This window comes from Gallinula chloropus, assembly GCF_964237585.1.
Source record: "Gallinula chloropus genome assembly, chromosome: 1".
In the NCBI taxonomy this organism is placed as follows: Eukaryota; Metazoa; Chordata; class Aves; order Gruiformes; family Rallidae; genus Gallinula; species Gallinula chloropus.
Genome location: NC_140085.1, coordinates 27862413 through 27885837, shown reverse-complemented (window position 1 = coordinate 27885837; position 23425 = coordinate 27862413).

Here is a 23425-nt window from a genome sequence, read left to right as displayed (position 1 = left end):
GGAGATTCTAACTGGACTGTAGAGGAAAAATTTTCACAATGAAAACAACCAGCCATTGAATAATCTCTCCAGAGAACTGTGGATTTATCAACATTAGATACATTTAAGATTTGGCTGGACAGGGTGCTGGACCATCTTGCCTAGATAGTGCTTTTGTGAAGAAAAGTTGGACCAGATGAGGTCCCTTGCAACATGGTATTCTCTGATTCCTTGATTTTAGTTCTCTGGAAATCCTCCATTCCTTCAGGTTTTCAGAGAAAGCTGCTTCAAACAGCTTCCTGTATATTCTAAGGTGAACTAGACCAGTTTCACTTTTGTATAAACATCTGCTTTTTCTGAGTATTTCATATACTGATTGCCCATTGACTTGGATGATCCCTATGGGCACCTTCCAACTCAGTATATTCTATGATTCTATGATAATTTCCTCTTCCATCTAAAGCTTTTTTACATTTCTTGCTGTTGTTAGGCCACTAACATTGAAGACTCCATTAAATGGCACTAAAGGCTTTGACTTTCCTAGCATCATCAGCTATTGTTTCTCCATCTGGCTGAATAATACAGCATTTCTTTCTTTTGTTTTGCTCTTATTACTCCTACTAAACAATTTATTGTTACTCTGCATTTCCTTTGTTAGTATTGGCTCATTTGGTACCTATTAAGAGACTATTACATCATCACACCATAGACAAAAGCCACTATCTTTTTCTTAAGCAAAACATTAGGATGCTAGCAATTGCTATTATTATTAAGAATCTAACTGCACCTCTGGTACTTGTTGATCTCCTTTCTAAGGTCTCCATGCATAGACTGTTGTTTTTCCTCAGAAGGGAACACCATGTCTCTCCTACTCTCATAGACACAGCCCTGGGCTTCAACAGCCCAGCACTAATTGAGATTGTCTCAGCAGGTTTAAGTGCTGTTTTGCACTTCTGTTCTTTCCAGAAGCACTAACATGTTGTTAATAAACTGACCAGACAGCCTTCTTAAAGCCAAGTATTGTTTATTTAGAACCAAGGCTTTTCAGAGAAAATCAATCTTTATGCAATAAGCTGTCTACTCACATGTTTTAACTCAATGGTTGCCTACATATGGTGATCTTGATAGGTCTAGGTTCTCAACAGACTCTCTCAAGATCTGGGCACAGTAATGTATTCCTTTAGCTCAAGGATCAACTTCCTCTCCTTAGGAATAGAGACAAGTATTTTTTACAGAAAAACAGACTTTTACATCATCCTCTTTCACAGAGATGAAAATGCTTTATAAATATTTTCTCATAGCTTTTGATTCACCTGTCCCCAGCCCTGGCATAATGTTTTTCTAATTTTGGGAGATGCGGCACAGAAAGAAGCTGTTGCTATGGATCTGTCCCCCTGCCATCCTTCCCACTAGGTTCATTTGGAAGCAATTTATCCACATCCAGCTGTTGCTTTCCTGTTTGATTTTTTTCCAGTGGCCTTCTACTAAGCAAAATCAATACATTATTTACAGGATATGTATCTCATTGGCTAGATTATATATAAGGGACCTGATATTGCAGCATGGCACTTGTTCAGTTCGTTGTCTTACATTATTTCTAGTATTGTACATATTGAGATTAATTTAATTTCAGTAGGTTTCCTGCTCCAGGGAATGCATTGCTTCTGTTCCAGGAAACTTCTTCACTCTATTGCCAAAAATGGATCCACGTGAGCTAATAAGAGATGGAATCCTACTTTTTTCTTTTTTTTGTTCCCCGTTCTGCTTATGCACTTTTCCAACTGCCTGTTCAGGTACATATGGCTTCTCAAAGGAAGTGAAAAAGGTCACATTGGGATGTTATCAGCCACTGTCTTGAAAAGGGGGAAGACTTCTTCAAAGGTTTAATATCAGTTAGACAACTCTTAAAAGAACATCATTGGAATTTACTCTTCAAAAAGGATCTGTAGAGTACGTGGTGAAAAGGTCATTCAAATGTTTATGATTGTAATGACCCACCACATAAAAAGAAAAAATAAAAGATAAATCAACACATCAAAGCCGATACATCACATCAAATACAGTACTGGAATTGTAGTTGCTGTAGGAAGTCCGTATACAAATGCTGGCTGTACACTGAGACACAATGTGTGAGGCTCTGAGTTTTTATACCTGCTGAGATACTCAGAGGTGGTGTTATGGCTTTGCAAGAACTCCTAGTAGGTGTGGGTATAGGTGCAAGCCCAGAATATGGAGTGGATGATTATTGCTTAAAACTTGCTTTTTGGTTTGGGGGATACCAAAGTCATACAACAAGTGAATGAAAAGATTTATGGTTGGGCTGCCAAATTCATCTAAAAAAATGAAGTTTGAAAAAACTTAAAAATCAGGTTTTAAGCTATTAAGTGAAAGCACAGGGAGAAAATGGGAAGCCCAGAACTGCTTAGGATTCAACTGGGGGTAATGCTAAGGTTTTTGACACTCTTACCAGGCAACCCCTCCCTTTGTGCTGTGTCTTCCTTATAAGCATTAAGAAGGTTTTTTTTTCATTTTATTTTTTGTAGACTATAATCTTGATGCAGTAAATCATTCTCAATGCTCAGACATAACAATGCAGTGCACGTGGATTGTGCAGCCTTCTTGGGCTTCCCCTAATGCATCTCATTTACATAAATGAAGTATTGAAGTATTAAAAGGGACTTCCTGCTGACCGCATGAGGTTAAACAACTGCTACTTGTGAATGGTAATAGGCTATTTAAATATGAGGTGCAGGCAACATATGAAAATGTTAAAGGAAACTATAAATACTGGTCGATACCACTGCTTATCCCTAGTATTTAGGTTAATCTGAAGGTAAGGGCAAATTTATGTGGTAAAATTTGAGGATATTTACAGGTAAAAGCAAATACTGCTGCTGTCTAATAAAGAGTTTGGACCTTGAATTTAGACATATCATTTCCTTTAGTTTAAAAATGTTGCTAGCACTTAACAAGGTAGTGCAAGGTAGTCTTACTATGGATGTGCTTTTCTTTCTTTGTATTTGTATGGGATCTGGATTTCTATGACCCGGAGTGAAATATAATTAAGTGAGCATCACTGTGCAATTTCCTATTCTGTAAACTACAATTTGTGACCAGTAAAACCCTCATGTTTTACAACAGTAGGTCCTAATCTGGGAGGATGAAGGACCCATGCAACTTGTGAGATGTCATTGACAATCTGTCAGTCTAATTAAAGGACATATTAAACATATTTCCTGCTTTCTCTTGATCTAGAAAAGCCAATGGAGCCTACCCAGGAATGATACAGTGATGGCTGGGGACGGTGCAGTGTCTGTTAGACCCTTGTGATACAAGCCATGAGACGATCAGTAACATATGTTCATCTAATAGCTTATACATGGACCAAAAACTTGACTATAAAACTAGACCTGCTCACTTGGTGTTGTTGCAAAGCTCATACATCTAAAGCATTGGTGGCAGCTTTTTATATACAAGCAGCACTTAATATCCCTGGGTGGAATAAAGATCACACAGCAGCTAAGATGCTATTAAAGCTTAAAGAGCAAATATATGTTTGGCTTTAGTTTGCTTTTCTTGCCCTTGTTACTATGATCCCTACAAAGACAACTTTAAAAGATCAGTGTGAGAGTGCCATGGAAAATTTTTGTTTAAACCCCTGATGGGCTGATTTTTCTTACCAATAATCTTACCATTATGAAGCCACGCAGAATACTGTGCCCATTGTGACTGCTGAGGAAATACCTATGATAACTGCTGTTGTCAGAGAAGAAAAAAATCCCACAATTTATGCAGGATCAAAGTTAAGAGAGGTCACAAGTTGAAGTCGGTATGTTTTCAAACAAGCCAGAAAAAAAACACACAACATAATAAGAAAAGTGTAGAAATTTTAAAATGGATGTTTGGATATTGAGATTTAGATGTTCAAAAGTATCTATGTTAGTTTAGCAGTAAATTTTAAGTTTGCTCAATTCAAACCAGCTCTAATAGATCAGGTCAGCTTCATGCACCTTATAATAAGCTCTGTTAGTTCAGCAGAAAATAGCAGTAGTTCAGCTGTTCACTGATCTGAGGCAAACTATAAGTGAATTTGTGTGTTCCTGTAGAAGGGACACCTCTCTCCATCCAGGACCTGTAATAGTGTCAATACAAAACTGCCTCATGGTGGAACAAGACGAAGTGTTCTATGATGAATGAACTTTGTTAAGGTTGAGCACAACTTGTGGGGGCGACAAGGCCTTATTGATACAAGGTATGTAGAGAATTTATTTAAATACCATAGAGATATGAGAAGATTAATAAAACAAAGCCAAGATCATACTTGCAGACATGTCATTCTGATCCTCAGAAGTTAGTTTTCCCGAAGGCCACCCCAATTTTGTGGTGAAGAGGGATATCACTGGCAGGATACCACATGATTCCCTAGATTCGTTCCTCCAGCACTGCTTCAGTGGAAATGGCAGAGAGGGGAGTTATGCTGAACACAGGCATCCTTGGGTCATGGGCAAAACATGTTCATTATGTCTGTGTATAACCCCTAGACAGCAAGCACAAAACTGCATGGATCAATGTTGAGCACTCAGTGGTGGCTCCCTGGTCAAAATTAAATGTTAAGTTCTGCTGAGAAGCTAATAAAGAAACTGTAAGTCCTTGTTTGCTCCAGTCTTAAGGAAGAACCTTGTGAAGGTACAGACACTGACAGTACAAAGGGGAACTAATGTTCGGGTTGGACCTGATGATCTCTCGAGGTCCCTTCCAACCCCTACAATTCTGTGTTTCTGTGAAATACAGTGCCTGTAGGCCTAATGTAATTTTCTCCACATATGACTATGTTCATAAGGTAATAAAGAGATGCTCTGGCTTTTTTTGCTTCCTATTACTTTTATGTCAGTGTTGTTAGAACAATAACAGCCTGGCATGCCTTTGAGGTTGCACGTCATCATACTCTGTTCAGCTGATTGTGGTAAGATATATACATTCGTTTTACAGTGTGATTTGGGGGGGTTATATAAAGAAAAAATAAGAGATAAACTTGCATTTGGATTTGCTTCACCCTCAGAGGATTTATGAGCTTGTGTCCCTGATGGAAATTTGTCCCTAAGAGAGCTAAAGCACAGTTAAAGCTTCAAAATTAAATTTGAAATAGCACTTTTGTGTTCAAAATTCATACCTGGAGTGACTGGATCTTTCATATCCTGCCCAAAAGCAGTATAAGTTCTGAAACAGAAGTGACAATTTCAGCTGACGAAATGAAGAAGAATATGTAATTCTCCTTTGTTTAATTTCTTATAAGCCACTGTTGTGTGTTGAAGCTTATGTATGGCTCAGAAGTAAGCATATGATCCTTGTGGAATGATAGGTTAATGCAAACAGAGGAGATGCTGACTTCCTGCTCAATATTAACTTGTGAATATTGTGCCAACTGTTGCGATGAACATGTCTATAGTGTGAAGGAACGCCTCAGAGCAATGCCCTTATCAGCACACTGAAAAGGTTTCTAGAGCACACTTTTGTCAGTTCCTTGACAAAACTGTCCATCATACAATGCTCTTTTTTGAGATGCACATCTATAAAACTGACAGGAAAGAAAACAAATTGTCTTTATTCCCCTCTGTATGCATGCATATATAGTTCACTGTGTTCCTGGCAACTCTCCCATGCCATTTCCTCTTCTTATTGGTATGTCTGTTTTAGAGACAAGTACTACCCTGTGCTGAGTTGGGTGTTGTTATTTTTATTAAAATTATAAAAAGTATCTTACAATCTCTGATTTTTTTTTTCCCTGCCTTGATCCGAACACCTTGGTGTCTGGAGGCAGTAAGGGCTGGGTTTCTCTCAACAGACTTTGATGAGGTAATATATCACATATATTTCCAAACAGATCTAGTGTCAGGCTTACAGAGGACCTACAGTATAAATCATAACTCAGGATAAATTCCTCCTAGTCTACCAACTGGAGTCTGCAAAGTCTTTGCAGTCTTCTTTCTCATTTGCCCCATGATAGAAATTGTACAAAATTATTAAGCTTCCTTTTCTCTCAAAGGCACAAGAATCACCAGGGAAGTCTAAAATCTCTTTTGTTTCTGAAAACTGATTCTTAAGCTTTTCAGCTTCTGTAGGCAATGGCCACAAGCTGTGATAAACAAAACCTGCCTTTCAGATACTGAGTATTGGCATCCTCAATTCTTCTGCTTTTTGGTCTAACTAGACTATGCAGAAGATAAAGAAAAAAAAGCCCCTAAAAAGTAAAACCTTTTCAGGGCACCTGGTTGTTTTGATCTCAACTGAAAAAATGTCCTTTCTAAATCACAGGAGAAGCAGTGGGTCAGACAGCTTCTGGAAGCAATGGCTGAAAATTCCTGAGAATGTTTACATTATATTTATTTATATGAAATGGGAACTGATAGAAGGGACATAAAGTTTTCTTCCCTACCTTAAACTTGCATTTTGGCAGTGTGGCAGCCTTTGCATGTGGAGATACTTTCATTTCACTTCTCTGTACATTTTTCTGCTTCCTCATTTATAGCTTTATAATGCGTCTCACCTAGGATGACTGATTGAGATAACAATAATCCCATGAGAATGATGTGTACTCTGAACTGCCGCACTGCAGAAAGTATCAAGCTGAGCTAGTTAGAATATTTTAATGATTACATGGTATTATGTTGTTTGCCAAAATCAAAGCTACTTCAGATTCATCAGTTCTGATTAAGTTGAAGAAGGTCAGTGACTGAGGCTTTGGGATCTCTGGTCATTTCTGTTGAGAGAAAATAAGAACAGGAAAGCTTAAAGCCAACATTTCAAATCTGAAAATGGTCTTTTTCATATAGTTTCCTTTTGTTTGAGATCTTTAGGTGGACCTCATCAAGAAACTATTTTTCCTGATACCTCAAAAGCTTCCAACGTTGGATTTGGCATCCTTGCATAATCTTGGTTTTCAAAATCAATGGAAAAGTTCCGTAGACACTAATGGACTCTGAAACAAGCCCTCAGTGGAACAGGGCTGAAGTGCTATATAAAGATTACTTCTCTCTTGTATTTAAAAGCAGTTTTCTCAATTACAGTGCAAAATGAGTCAGTAGGATCGGATGGTTCAACATCAATGAACTATATTGCTCTGAAACCATTGATGAATTGAAATTCAGACTTTGGTGAATCAGTATAGGTTCTGAAAAAGAATTTGTTCAGCACAGAATATTTGAAGTTGTTGCAAAGGGGAAAAGGCTGTGGATTATAAAAGAACATCTCAGTTTTTCTTTTGCATGTTTTCTTCTTTTCTTTCTTTTTTCTCTGTTGTAGCCAGACCTAACAGAAAAAAAATTTGCAAAACACCTGCCCCCATAATTCTTTTTTTAACAAGTAATGGCCATAAGTCATTCTGTCAGAAGATCATAAGAGGAGTTAACTCTCTGTGATGGAGGAAAGCTGTTCTGAATGAACCGCTCAATTTGATGACTAAAATGTAAGCATGGGTGACACACCACTGAGTCCAAAGCAAGTCCAAAGGACAAACTGAAAAGTACTACTTGAGAAGGGAAAGCCTGACATAGGAAAGAGCTTGCTACCCAATGAAGGTGGAGCAGATCCAAGCATTGTGTAGCAGTGACTCTAGTGGAGGGGTTTGCTTGCCCTTGCCAGCCAGCTGGAGCAGGAGAAGTGTGTTTGCAGTGAGGATGTAGGAGACTGGGTGAAGTTGTTGATTGATGTGAGCACTCAGGCCTGAGTTTGGAAGAGTGCCACAGTCAAGGGTCAAATTCTACCCTGTAGAATAGCAGCAGCCTGTGAAAAGAAGGTTCCTAACTTCAGTTACCTTCCCTCACTCCAAACTCAAGGGAGAGCAATGGCATTGGTCCAGGATTATCTTTACAGGATCATTTCCATTAAAACCAAGTGAGAAAATTTTCCCTTCTTAATTCCTAAACTCTTCAGCTCCAGAAAATAGAACTAATCATGAATTTTTCTGGTGTTATTAAATAAGCAAGTATGTGGCTGAATGATACACTGCCTGTCATTTTATCTCTGTTTAAGACAAAATATGCTTTCTAACCCTATGACATCCCTTTGTGTTTTTCATAATTAGAAAAAATGTTGGCATTTAGATTCAGCACAGTTTTGGATATAAAAAAATTGCCCATTTCATGTAAAATATCTAGCTCACTAATTAGTTTCTAAAGTTGGAATCAGGTGTTTATAAGCCATTTAAGCAAAACAAATCAGTATTCTATAGAGACTACTGTTGGCCAGGCTGTTAACTGAGTTAAAGCACTGTTTAATAACTTTGCAAAACTTTAAAGTAGCAATTTTATAAATATCAGAACTTCTGAAAAAACATGATTTGATTTCTATTTAGTACCATCCCTAGGTCTGTTTTCCAGTATCTTTGAATAAACACCTCCTAATTATTTTTTATCCTTTCTTGCAAAGATAGTGTAAAAGTGATGGAAAAAGATGACCCAATAAATTCCTGGAAGGTATTTGAAATAAGCTCATTTATAGTAGAGTGGTCACCTAATCGTAAGGACATTTACCATCAGTGAAAATCGTAGGCATCTTCTATTACCCTTAGCTATCTAAGGCAGCAAGATAGCAGTTGTTGAGTGACACAATCACAATACAGTCTATTGAAGTTGCAGAAAACCCTGTATGTTTGCAGAGCTGGGATGTAGTCAGGCATGTCCTGTTTCATTTGACAACAAACACACAAAGTGAGTGTAAACTAGGCATAAAAAGGAATGGATCTGAAAAATCAGTTCTATACCCTGGACACTTCAGGTTTGTTTTGTCCAGGTGTAAGTAGCTATCTGGGACAAAAGAGAAGCTGATTCTTTAGGTTTGTTTAATAAAATTTGGTGATTTTGGCCTGTAGAGGACAACCATACTTTTTGTAAATGAAAAAAAAAGTCCCAAACTCATTCTTGTTTATATACATATATTGTGTCTATATCTCACAGGCCAAGTTCTCAGGCAGCTACAAGCCTGTGATCTCAGAGAAGTCAATGGGGTTGCTAGATATGTGTGGAGAAAGAACATGAAATTGGTGGCAAAAACTTGTAGTTAATTTGTTAGTTATAACATTCTGAGTCATACCTATACCATCAAAGTCAGAGAAAAAGTAGATTTAGGTGAAACAATATGGCCAGTCTTTTCAGAAGAGGTCAGTCTTTTTTAATATATTCTAAATTAAATTCTCACAATATATATACATTATTGCATGTGATGCGACCTAATAATCATTGACTGAGCTGAAATATCTGAATAATGTATCTGAATAAATTAAAATATAACATTGCTGGTACTAGTTGTTTGGGATGTGGTGAAGCGATGTGGCTAGAAACAATCTTCTTTTGAATTCCCAGATTTCTTCAGGCTTCATTGTCCCTGAAACTGTCAGTCAACCCACATATATGGTCAGATGGAATTCAGCTTGTACCTTGAGAAAAAAGTACAGGAAAGTTCTGCAACATAGAATCATTAAGGTTGGAAAGACCTTAAAGATCATCAATCATAACGTTTCCACTTTTTCCAGGGTTTCACTTCTTTTCACTTTCTACTGAACTGAAATAGGATAGAGAGGGTCTGGTTTCAGTCTTTTTATTTTGGACTTTTTGGTCCTACCTTAGCCGTTGGTCCTAACAGAACTACAAGAGATCTTTCTCATATTTTCGGATTATCGGTGGTGTAGAGGTGAGGACTTCTACCCTGTAACCATGAAAAAATTACTTCAACATGTTGACTCAAAGTTCTGTGGGAATAAAATGGCAGAATTTTCAATTCAGTGGCTAAGCAAAAACATATATATATACACACATATATATTGTTCAAGTCAAGCCAAAATGGAAATACTCTGATTCCGTTTTTTTAACCAAACCAAACCAAACCAAACAAAAAGCATTATATTTAAATTCAAGTTTAATATCGCCTTTCCTTTGGAGAGCACACAACCTTTTCTTGATTTCACAATGAAAATTCTTCTTAGAAGAAAAAAGCGCCTTAAATATTTTGGGATTTTGTTTAAAAACCTCAAAAGTTGCCATGAATAAAGATTTATTTTGCTGTTAAATATATGAATAAAGCTATCCTCTGACAATCTGTTTCAATGAGCAAAATTACTTTTCTCTGAGTTAAAAAGGACATCCCTAGCTGTCTTTTGAAAAGCAGTTTAGTGACTAGGGCTCTATCTTCAATGAACAGTATTGGAGGGATTTGTCCTTGCTGCACTTGCAGATGATTACTACCAGGAATTTCTCTTGAAAGAAATTGTGCACAACAAAGGAAAAGCAAATATATCTGGCCCATCTATTTCCTATTTCAATAACCCAGAACACACACTATTTCCAATTCCACCCGTTTCAAATACCAAAGGTAGATCATGTAACTTTTTATTTTACTGTCCAGTCCTCTGATGGATAGGCTTGCTTTTCTTCATCAGGATTAGCTCCCACATCTTTCACTACACTTGTTCTCCCTTCTTTTCAGAGAAATTTGCTCTTTTCCTTTCCCTAGGTGCATTTACTTCTCCTGGGAGAAATCAGCTTATTTCCTGACACGTAAAACTGCACTGTTCTTATCAGCATTTTTCTCTGTGAACATCCACAGGGAAATATTTTGTTGTAGGACTTTAATTATTCATTAGCTTATGGCCAGTTTATTCGTACAACTTACACTGTTATAATTTCAGCTGATACAATAATAATAAGCCAATACTATTGTGCATAAACCAGCTCGCCCACTAAAAAGGGATGGAAACAGATGCTTAGATTGGATGGCTGGCATATTTCTTATTTTAATTTTATTCCATGGAAAGCCCTGGGTAGACTTATACTCAGTTTAAGTCAAATAATTTATCTTGCTTTAAATTGCATCCCCTCTGCAATTTGATGCCAGGAAACCTATTCAGAAAAGTTCATAATTTGTCTAAAAGAGGAAATTACTTTTCCCCAGTGAGTTTCTGAAGCTTAAAAATATATTCCTGGAACAGACCCAGTAGCATACATACAGCATGAATTTTTCAATGCACTCATTGTAAAACAGCAAACGAGATTCTGTCATCTGTGCAGTGCACTCTACTTTTCTTCAAATCACATGTGAATATGAACTTTTCCATTTTGTTTTTCTGTGTGTTTGTTTAACAGAATCGTGCTTAAGTCTGAGTTTCCCAACATGCTCAGTTTTCACACCTCACAAAATACTCACTAGTGATAATTTTTCTGTCAGACTGTGTCAGTTCCCTTGAGCTTTCCGCTTACATTGCTCTGGTTTTGCAAGTTCCATGCTAAAAGTGTACATATGTATTTACTTTATATATATATATGCATGTGTGTGTGTGTATAAATATAATACATACATAGAAATGTACTGGAGGTTCTTATAAGCATTCCTTATCTTCTATGATAGTGACCTATTTGGCTATGAGGTAGGACTTCATGGTCAAGTCATGGTAATATCTAGATTAGTTTTCTTTCCAGCTTATGAAATACTTTCAGCAAGTTTAGACAAAACACATCTTTGAATGCATCAAACATTTTACTCTCTCATGGACTTCCAGTATATAAGAGGCCATTAGAAAGAAGACAGACTTTGGTTGTTTGCTGTGGGTAAGGGACTGGAAGAAATTGGTCTGACTTTGCAACAAATAGTAATCAGACTAGGTATTAGGAAAATGCTCAAAATAAATAGAGTGAAGCTCTGGAAGAAAGAAATAGAAATATTGCTAAAATTCCCTATTATTTTACAGAACAGGATAAGGATAATTTGTCAGTCGTGGCCCAGATAGATAGACCTGATCTTTTTTCAGGACAAGGAACTCCATGGTACACTGAATTTTTTTCAGAAACACAGTTTTGTGTGAATGGTCTACATTCATATCTATATTCATCTATGCTAACCACCATCAAGTCTCTGGCTTCTGCTTTTATGTAGAAAATTTCTTGTTTAATTGTTAATCATCCATAATTGATAATCCAAATTTAGAGTGTCGATTTGAAGAGTTCACTAGTTTAAGGCACATCACTGTTTGGGAGTTAATTTAAGCCAATTATCCTGTGTTTCTCAGGGAGATATCAACTGCTGAATTTGACGGGGCTTCTCTGGTAGTCCAGCCTGATCAGAACTTCTGAAAATCAAGGTCTAAGTGATACATAAAGGTAATACCTTCCATTAGAGACCTATTTGGTCTTAAATGCCTAGCTGATTTGTCTGCTGCTTTCTGGCTCTTAACAGAAGCCCAGCAGAAGGGACTCTTTCTGTCTTTTTGCCTGACTTTATGAGGCAGGTGAAAGTATGTGACAGAGCGCATTTTGAAAACTGGCATGTATTTTTCATAGGTAAATGAAGCATATTTGTATGCTTCAAAAAATACTAGCATATGACTGAAAAGAAGGAAGAGAAAATCTGGACAGACTGTTCAGGTACATGTTGAACATATAAATTTTATTGTCATCTGTTCAAAGGAGTTAAATGACCTGTACAGCTTATCACAGAGCATTGCATTCCTAGGAATATAAAAATATCATAAGAGAGTTAAATGGAAGAGAGAAGCCACTAGTCTTTTTGAACAAGCTGTTTTATAATTAAAAGTACAGCTCACTTAGGGGAAATACGTTCCTTAATCATTTCACGTCCTCTAATGATGGTCCTTTCTCATCCTTTTAATAATTTCATTTTCTTCCAGGCAAAAAACAATAGAAGAGCTGCATACAATGAAACCCATAATGCAGCCCTCAAGCAAGAAGGTCTCAAAGCACCAAAGAAATCAAAGTGCCTGTTGCAATCTGTGGCAATTCTGCTGTTTACAGCCAGTATGATCACTCAAAGCCTTATATGTCAACAGTATAATGACATGGTGATTAAGCAATAGGGATATTAAAGTTCAACAGATTTATTTGAATATGAACGGTATGAGGGAGTTATACTCCCTCTGATTCCTAAAAATATGGCTTCTCAGGTGATAAGATTAGTGACAAACTGGTTATACTTCATCATTGTACAAAAGTGGATGCCTATTGTTAATACAGCAGTCTGCTACTTCTCATTCACTATAATTCCAGTGATGTGATGTATGCTGTCTCTGCCTGGCATCTTTCTAAAGAGTCATTACTTTACAGGGGACACGATACCACAGAAAAAAAGCTTTCAGTTGTAAGTCAGCTGTCCTGAACCTAATTTCTATGTGATATTATAGAAGATTGAATATGAAAAGACATATTAGTTAATTTCCCAGATAAATAATTTCATTTAGAGAAAAGAGCAGAAGCAAAAGGAAATAAGAAAAAAGTAGGGAAAAGAGTCTTGCCTACCCCTACAATTATGAGGAATACTTACAAAATGCTCATCCAAAACAATTTTTAAAAGCTCCTTTCAATCACAGGTGTGCAGCCTAGATCACAAAATGCTAGGTGTATATTCATCTGACATAAATAGTCTAAGTACTACTTGTGCCAGGGAAGCACATATTTAAAACAGCGTATAGGGGTGGTCTAAAACTTGTTAAGATGTTTTGTGAGAATATCTCAATTTCCTTCACTTTCATAAAAAACCCTAATTTTCATTAAACAAATCTTTTTCTTTTTAACACAAAGCAATGCACAGTAAATATCTAAGTACATGGTCATTTCCTATAAAACTTTATATTTCAACAGAGCGTCTTAAATTTTATTAAATGATCTATAGTACTTGCTGACCACTTGGCTGAGTAATGTCTTTGGCTGTAGCTTTTTTCTCTATAGAATCAAATCCCATGCCTTTTTAAAACTTATATTTAAATATCAGCCAAAGACTCAACTTTTAAAAAATTCTCTTTGATGCTCTATTTTTTTTCCCTTCTGGTTTCTCAAAGTACACCCATAGCATTGAATAACCTCTAATAGGAGCACACGCTATAAAAGTGGAATATATGATGCGACAAGCAAATACTCCATGAGAAAGATAAGCTTATGGCTTGAGTTACACTTCTGTGTAAACAAGCAATTTTTTTCTTGCTCTCTAGCATAAGAGACAGAAGTGTTGCTGCCAGCAGAAGGAATGTTCCCAGAAGTGAGTGGTGTGTGTGGCCAGGTCTGCAGTACTTACAGCTCCAGTTGCTGCTAGTGCAATTTGTCCTGCTTGCGAATAAAGGAACTCAGCAGAGCTGAAAGACTGTAAAGAAAAGGACGTTTCAGAAGTGATTTTGTCATGCTGTGCTTGAAAGTATGTCTAATGGAAATAAGCATATAATTTCCACGTTGGTCACCAAATCAGTGTCTAAGAGGACTACTTCTCCGTTGGACTTCAATGTCTGAATAAAGTGTTTCTTCGTATTGAACCTCACTGGTATTGCATGCATATGATTAACAGATATTGAGGCTCCTGCAGCTCCTTTTCCATTATGTACTTCTCATCCCTGCTCCAACACAACCTTATAAACAGGTTTTCTTTTGCTATTATCAGCTATTTGTGGTTTTCTACATGAGAAGCTCTGTCACTACATTTTATTTGGGTTTTTTAGGCCCCTTAGTGACTTGGTTGCCAAAGATTATGAAGGTAGTGGTGGCAGATGCAACCAGAGTCAGCACTATCACATTATTTTACAGACTCCTAAACAGACGTAAATTATCTGATCAGAAATGGAAATGCAAAAAGTCCTGATGCTCTTCAGAGATATCAGAAACAAGTTAGTGATCGTAGTTTTGATTCAGCCAGATGAAAATGGCTGCCTGAACTGAGGAAGCACTGTGGTAAGGAGAAGGATAAACTTTTGGCAGTCATCCTAAGGCTGTAATTTAATACAGATATGAGTGACTAGAACGCCGTCAAATCACAGAAACTTTTTTAATATTTTCTTCAAAATGTCTTCTCGTACATTCAGTTTAAGTCCAGCAACCCTTTTTCCTCCCAAAGTAAATTAACAAGTTACAGAAGATATTTTAAAATTATATTTTCTTTTTGATCAACTCTGTGACTAAGTTAAAATGAACACGAGAAAGGAAAACCTTTTTAAAACTCTTGTTTCTTGTCCCTACTATAAAAAAAAAAGTAACATTTTGAATTACTTCTCTTCTTGAACAACATACACATATTTTTCTTTAAAATAGAGTTTTGTGACTTAAAGACCAAAAGGGTCTGCTGGAGAAGAGTTCATGACAGTCATGTTCAATGCCACCAGACTGAATAGAGTGTATCTTCTTTTTGCAAGCCCCACTTTTGGTCTGTGGTTTTGATTTTTGTATTAAATTAGTGCTATAATTAAGAAAGCCAACTCACATATAGAATTATAGAATCACAGAATATGCTGATCATTAAGTCCAACTGGCCAGTGTGAAATTGCTCATGGTGTACAGGCAGGTAGGGAGGAATTTAAACAGAAACTAAAGATATTCATGTTATTAATAATACATTTTTCACTTCTTTTTCCAAGGACTGGCAGAACCATAACTGTCTGCATACCTGAACAAGCTGTGTAGGTGCCAAAAGCACAGCAAACTTGCGAACCTAGAGAAAGGATGTAATCATATTTAACACTGCTTCCTGGATATATATTTCCCCCTGAAGAGCTTTCAAGCTGTCAATATCTTTCTAAAAATAAACAAGCCTATAAGCAATGCAGCAGTGCCTTTATAGTTGGTGATGAGAATGGGTGCCCAAAGGCAAGTGAACCCCATAAGCTACTGACACATTGCACTTCTAAATTGGTGAGAGAAGACACCTCCTTACCCTCCAAATTTTGACCCACAGGCAAAAAAGAATCAAATGTACTGTTTTATAAGCAGAAGTGACACTTCAAAGAATTGTGGACAAAACCACAACTCCTGAACAAAATAGTTAAGATGAAAGAATAACAAATTTATTAAAACAATGAGAAAAAAAAGTCTTTAATTAGGTCTGAAATGAATGTTGCATGTGGCAGATGAGATAAATCAGAATGACACATAAAGTACTTGTTGCACAGCAGACAATGACTCCTTCAATTTCAAAATGGTTCAACTCCATTTTAAAACAGAAAATATGACTGTTAGCAGGACTAGCTCCTGCAGAAGGGGATATATATATATTTATATATGTATGCTGTACAGTTTCTGAAACAGTGACATTACCTTTCTAATCTTCATATATGTTAAGACATAGCTGTCAAAAACTTTGTGGGAAAGTCATAAGGCAATTGGTGTGCAAATGAGGTGGGAATTGTCTGACTTCTTAGGATGCAGAGAATAAAATGGCTTTTTCTACCTATTCCTTCCCCCATGCTATTCCCAGAGGTCAGACTCAACCCTTTGATCTTTCAAGATCTTACTGAACGTGTCTCTATTCAAACTTCTAATCTTAATCTCTCTGGGCTGTTCACTGTTATTGCTTCCACTTTTAGAATTCATAAAACACAGCAATTCTCCACTACAGAATTCACCAAATTTTATTGGTTTTAATTTATTTTTGGCTTTAATACTGTAAATGGAGGCACTGTGTAAATAGTCCATAGAAGAACCAATGCCTCTTTGAATTTATTTCAGGCTCTGTCTTTAGACGACTTATTATTTGGAACACAAGAATGCATAAGTAATACCAAACAAAGAGAATTTCTTGTTCTGGTCATCTCAGAACAGTCTCTTCATGGAGGAGGCTACTCCTTGAATAAACTTGTATCTTTAGCCTATTCATCTCAGATGGTCAGCAAAAGATACTTGCTTTCTCCTCAGATGAACTCCACATTGATGGCTTTACACTACAAGTAACAGTTCTAGCTAGAGTTATTCATTTTAGGATAATTATTCTTCTCCTTGTCCAACCACCATTTGTTCAACAGCAGTGACCAGAGTATTTTCAGAAGAGACATCAGTTATGAAGTCTATGTTCTTGTGAGAAAAACCTTGGTGAACCCCTAAGAGTAAAACCAAGAGTTTAATTTCTAGTGTGTGTTGGTTTCTTGTTGCATTTAAAGATCAAGTAAATCTTGTCTACACAATAGAAATGGTATAAACCAGACATATTTATTTGGAATTTATTCATTTGAAATCCATTTTCTCATCTCTAGGTTTGACCTTCTTCTTCTTAAGAGGGTTGGACTTGATGATCAGTGGTTGGACTGGATGATCTCTTGAGATCCCTTCCAACCCCTACAATTCTGTGATTCTGTGATTCTTCATTAGTATAATTCATTTGACCTCAGCTGCACCTTGTTTCTAGGATGGGGTAAGAATGGCAGTTAGGGTTTTTTCCATCTCTTTTGCATGTGGATTAATCACTTTTACAATGACAAGAAAGGAAATGGTAACTAAAGATTCCATCCAATCCATGCAAACTTTTTTTCCAAAATGGAAACCTACATATTTTGCTTGTATAAGATAAAGGTAAGAGAACAGACAGGCAAAGCTGAGGACGAAAGCAAGGCAAAACAACAAGTCAAACTCCAAAGGAAGACAGCAGTGTGGTTACCCACAATGTAAGGAATTAATGAAGAGCAAACAGATGCTGGTACCACCTACCAATTGAAACAGCCTCTAGAAAGCTTAATTTTCAATCTAGTGGCAAATGTAGGTTTGTGCATGCATAAGTGATAAGTCAGATGAAAGTTTGGTTTCTTAGATCTCATGGATGTGATGTGGTTGTAGAGTTGTTAGTTTTAATTTTTCCAAAATTCCAAATATACCTGAATTTGTGTCCTGGTCAGCTCTACTTGAAACACATTCATGACTATCAATTAAGTCTTTGCTTAGCATTGAAATAAATTTTATTGAAACATACTGACATCATATTATATTGTTTGCAGCCTTTAATAAATCATGCATTAAACAGTGGCATTCATGATCTGTGGTCAGACTGCATATGGAAGTGCATTATCAGGACTGCATTTTTACAGTTGCAGTTATTTGAGCTTTTAAGCACAATTTCTTTTGTCACTTTAAGCATTGTTACTTGCTGCTTTTCAGTCCTACTATATCATGGGCTCTTAGAAGTTTTAATCATGAAAACAAGTAAAATTATTCCTCTTCACTTCTTCCTTCAATATTTGGATACAAAATGTTACACTAAGTTTCATATCTATACATGATTTTTCCTTTGTGACAGTCAGGCTGTTCAATTATTTAACAACATGCCTATAAAACTGGGATTTAATGATAACATATTTTCCTCATTTCCAGGAGGATAGTTGTCTTAGTGATGGGAGATTAAATAACAAACAGTCTGTACTGTGAATGGACCATATAGCCTTTGAATCTTTCATGTAGCTGCTAGGATGTATATCACATCTTAAAAGGTTGAAGGACTGAACCGACGTATTGTATCGATTCAAAGGGTTTAACTATGTGCTTGGCTTTTAAAGACAGTTCAATAATATATACCCTTTATAATAAAGGGTATTTTAGCAAGAAAAGCCCTTGGCAGTAGCTTCAATTGGTTTAGAACTGTAAATATTTGATAGATCTTCTGTTGGTGACACCACACAAGAAAAAAAGCTTCTCTGCTTTGAGTCTTCGTGGATTCCTGAAGAGTAAAGCAGAGACACTCAGTTCAGATCCTAAAAGTCAGGCAAAGATGGGACTTAGAACTGAATCTCTCATGCTGCAAGTTATAACCAGGTTTACAGGGCAGGACATTTATCAACAAATGTGGCACCACTGCACAAAATGGACATGGTGCTTCACATGCTGTTTTTACTTTGGCTTAAGCCTATTATGAAATGCAGTGGACCACTTCACTGGGAGCTACACCTGGGAATATCTTGACTGGATACACCACGTCATGCAACTAAGAATATTTGGTTAAAAAGAAGGTAATGAAAGAAAGAAAATCAGGTGACCTGAAAAAAATCTGAACCGACAGTAAGACTGTCAGAGTGTTTGTTTCTGGTTTGGACTAACCAGAATGACATCTCTATGGGAATGTTTTTGCAGAAGTCCAGTCTTCAAAGCCCATGGCAGAAAGGACATAATTACTTTTCTCCGCATTGCAAAAAGTCTGCTTTAAAGGGTCTCATCATGTCTGGTGACTTACTGCATTAGATTTAAGCTGTCTGTTCTTGTGTTCCAAGCTCAGCAAAATCCCACAGTGTCACCTACAGCTCTGATTCAGTTTAATTTCACACCCACTTCTTTGCTGTCTTCATTTATTCTTAAATTTCACTCTCAATGTCCCTTCTTTACCTACGCACTCGTTTTAGCTTAGTTTATTTGTGAATCATTCCTCAGAGGCTGTGTATTCTCCTTTTTTGATTGTGTTTGCAGTCGAATTTATACAAATTCCAATGTCCTGTCCTCTGGGTAGGGATCTATCTTCTAGGAAGCTGTAAAATGCAATGCAGCCATACAGATTTACCTCAAGTGATGACTAATACTAAAGAAATAAAGTAAGATAATTTTAAAATAGCATCATATTGGAACTAGAAGATTAACATCCAAGCTGCATGGCTGACGGAAATAAGTTAATGGCACCCAGAAATCAGTCCTTCTCAGTCTTCCACCTCCCCTCCAGCTCTTTAAATGCATTTGAGCTTGTTTCCAGACATTATGGCAGAAGTTTGTGTTTGAGAAGAAGTCATATGACTGTAGAAAGTGCTGAAGAAGGCAAATGTATGCCCTAGAGATACCAAGCAAGAAATCAAGTGGGCTTAATTTTCACCTTTGTTTCAGGTGCTGGCTTACTTCTGCATGGGTATGTAGAGACTTAGTCTCTATTCATTTCTGCTTACATCTCCTCCAGGGAGAAGGCAAAATATGCTAGGCTGGCAGGAGTAAAATCCCAAGCAGCTATTCTCAGGAATATGATTTCTGCAATCCATTTGTTAAGGCTTCACATTTTAGTCTCTGTAGTCAATTAGCCTATCCACATCTCCTCAATATAAACACCGTATGTTTCCCCAGTCGTTTAATATCTAGACACCATTAACACGTGGTTACTTTGTCCTTAGAAAGGAAAGATCAGCATAAAATGCCCAGAGCTATCTATTTATTTATCGTATCCTAATTTCACTGAATAGGCATAATTCAGAATTTTCCTCTGGGATTAAAAGTAGAGAGGAGAGAATATTCATTTCATGAGAATCAGGTTTTGAAAACTCACATATAAGTGTGTGGCTGACTGATTTGGAACAATGAGATTAACTGAGTGGGGCTGCTAGCTATCTCCCTATTTCAGCATCATAGTTGTGTAACACATTTTCTTTCTTTTTTCTTTTTCTCTTTTTTTTTCTTTTTTATTTTTCCTTTTTCTTCTGTTTTATATTTCCTTTTCCATTTTTCCTTTTGTCTTTTTCCTTTTCCTTTTTTGCTTTTTCCCTTTCCCTTGGTTGGAAAAACAAAACCAGACAAGCATTAATTAACCTGCTTTGAGATCAGTCTGAACAATTGTTTGTGAGGTCTTTCAACTGTGGACAGTTGAGTGTCAGTTCACCACTTGCCCACGTGTGGATTAGGAGCGCAGATAGATTAGGAACACATTATTAGCACAGGTGCACAGATAGAGAATGAGGCTGTACTTATCTTTTGCACATCAGCTAAAAGAACACTCTATTTAACTATTTGGCAACAGACGGCTGTGAATTGTGGTTTGTGAAGCATACCAAAATGATTTCTGTCTTTCATGGATAATTTAGCAGCTGACATGATTATATCTGAAATAGAATTTTGAAGAGATAATTCATTTTTCTCTGCCTACAGTGTAGATATTCTTCCAATGACACCATGAGCTCATACAAGCTATTTTTGGTGGTTCATGTTTAGGGTTTGTTTATTAAAAGAATTGAAAGTTGAGAGAGAAGACGGCTGTCACTGCAATTCTAGCTGTGGGTCTTATCCTCTGCTGTTGTGCCCATGATTTCTGGTCCTAACATGACAGCAGTAAAAAGTGTCAATATCAACGTAACTCCTATTGGGTGAGGAGCTGGTGCTTATAAGGGGCTGGTGCTTATAGGTCGGTGGGTTTTTTTCTTTTTTTTTTCTTTTTTCCCAAGCATGAGTCAGATCTGATAAAAAAGAAAAAAATAAAGTCTATTAAAATGTATATACTTCAGTTTTTTACACAGTGGTGATCAGATAAAACCCATATATGGCCCCTGAGCTTAAATGCATATGCCACTGGGGTCCTGAGACATCTCCCTGAGTAGATGAAGGTCAGGGGCTGTGAGGCAGAGCAGACCTCAAATCTGCCTACGTGTGAGGAAGGGTGAGGCTGCAGTGACCGCACTCACAGCTGCTGCTGAACCACTGCCACATCCAGGTACCAAATTTGTTGATGAATAGTACAAACTACCAGCAAGGAATCAATGACCTCTGGACAGGCCGTTTCCAAGCTTCTCATCCATCAGAGGGACCTTGAGGTGCTTTTTTGCCCAAACATGTCTGGTCCCCATGTGTCAGACACCTCACCAAATACCACTGAAATACTGAACTAATTAATAGTTGCCTACTTTGATACTCATATAATTTTCACTGTTGTGACAAGTGCCAAAGATCTTTCTATGTGTCCAACGACCATGAAAGCCCAGTTTTTTCCTGGATATCTACAGTAGCAGAAGAATTTCTCCTTCAACTTATTGAATACTACCTCTGCGTGAGAAGGCCCAGCAGCCTAGGGAAAGGACACATTTATACAGAGTTCTTGCATGTTTTGAAGCGGGTGAAGCCCATTGCCCAGCTTCTCCATGTGTTAAGGCACAACAGAGCTGAAAAGTCAGGTTTGAATAAGAGACCGGTATGTAACAAGGGAGCAGGGGGAGACCGGGAGTTTGGTTCAGTAATTTCCTAAGGTGAAAGGCTGTTACAAAGTTGTTTGTTCCGTGAACAACATGCTGGGCCAGACTGACACTGCTGTGCTTGGGGCCCTGTGGGTGGAAGTGTGCACTTTTGGCAAGGCTGTCACCTGTTGATGAAAATGATAAGGTTTCCTTAGACCATCATCCCAGTCTAAGTGAATGTTGCCTCTCAATTCTAGATATTTATTGCAAGTGGCAGTCTGGGTGACCTGACAAAGCAAGATTTGGGACTTAATTTTACTATGGTCAACACTTCGAAAACCCCAAGTTCCATTTTCTAAAGAAAGACAACTGGGAGACTTCTGGGTCTCAGTTACACTTAAAAATAGTAGTTTGCTTCATAAACGACATAAGCACTAGAGGTGCTTCCAAGTTGCTGGTTCTGTGAACGTCACATTAGTTTTCTTTTTTAGTTTTCTCTCAGATGAAGAGCTACGTCTGTGGTTCAGAACCACAGGCTAAATACCTACAGAGACAATGCAGGACTTCTTAACAGCTCTTCAAGCGTGAGAAGCTGTCCAATGGGATGAAGTCAGACTGTCATAAATAGATGCTGAGTGCTGTAATGTGACAGATCAGGTCAAACATTTTTATTCTGTCAGTTTGAATGATATTGCAAACCCGAAGTCTCTCGACTGGCTGAGTTTTAATCACTGAGGTAATTTTCTGTACGTGTGTCTTTGCAACACTGCTTTGGAAATTCCATGGCACTGAGCACTATGACAGATTCCATTTATGAGAAAAACCTCTGCCTAATTTAAGAGTGTAGCAGTTTTCCAGAGGCGTAAGGTTTAAGCTTGACTTCACGCTAGCGCCATGCACTGAAAGCATGCAGCCCTGGGAATTAGACAAATTCCATGGGATTTTAGGACCTCACTTATGTCTGACTCCTGAATGGGTCATACAAGCACAGCTATAATCTGTGCTGAATTTCTGCTTTAGCAAGGAGGATTGTGAAAGTTTCCTTGCTATGGTGATGTGGGGTAGTCGGTGACTGCACTACTGTACTTATCATCTCACATGAGAAGTGTGGAGGGGGAGTAAGAGGAACACAGCAACCATTAAAATACACAGGTGAAGTACCTAAATACACTCCTGAGTCAGAAGCGTGTGGTACTTTGTGGACCATGGAAGAATCAATCTTCTAATTCTCACAGAAACCTAGCTTTAAATGACTAGTATTTCTTCATCAGGAAGGTCTTCTTTTCAGATGGCTAAATTAAGTTTCTTTGAGTTCTCTTAATATCTGATTAGAAACAGGTAAGTTGCTGTATTAGAGTTACGACTCAGTACATCAACATGACAGGAATACAGGAGAAAGTACCTTGACACATGGTATGGAACTGCACTAAGAAGCAATGAAAACAGAAGGCTTGGGTTTACTTGCTGGTTATTATTCTTTATTGAGACCCTTATCTATTTTACTTTGAAAAGGGTTTTGTAAGAACAGACGAGTAACTTCTAGGTTTGCAGCCTCTCATTCATTTGCTGCACAGGATAGGCAATGTTGCAGAATGGCTAATGGTCAAGTGGGCTGAGAAGCAAAGTCAAATATTTTAAGGTTCACTGAAGCCTCTGTGCTCTCTTCCATCGGGAAAAATTTGGGGACAGTGTCTCTCTGTCTTGGTTGCACAAAATATAGGTGAAGTGACCATAGAAACACAAATCAGCTGGATCTCATGACTTATTACCAAATTCTACACAGCTTCATCCCACAAACTCAAGTGGATT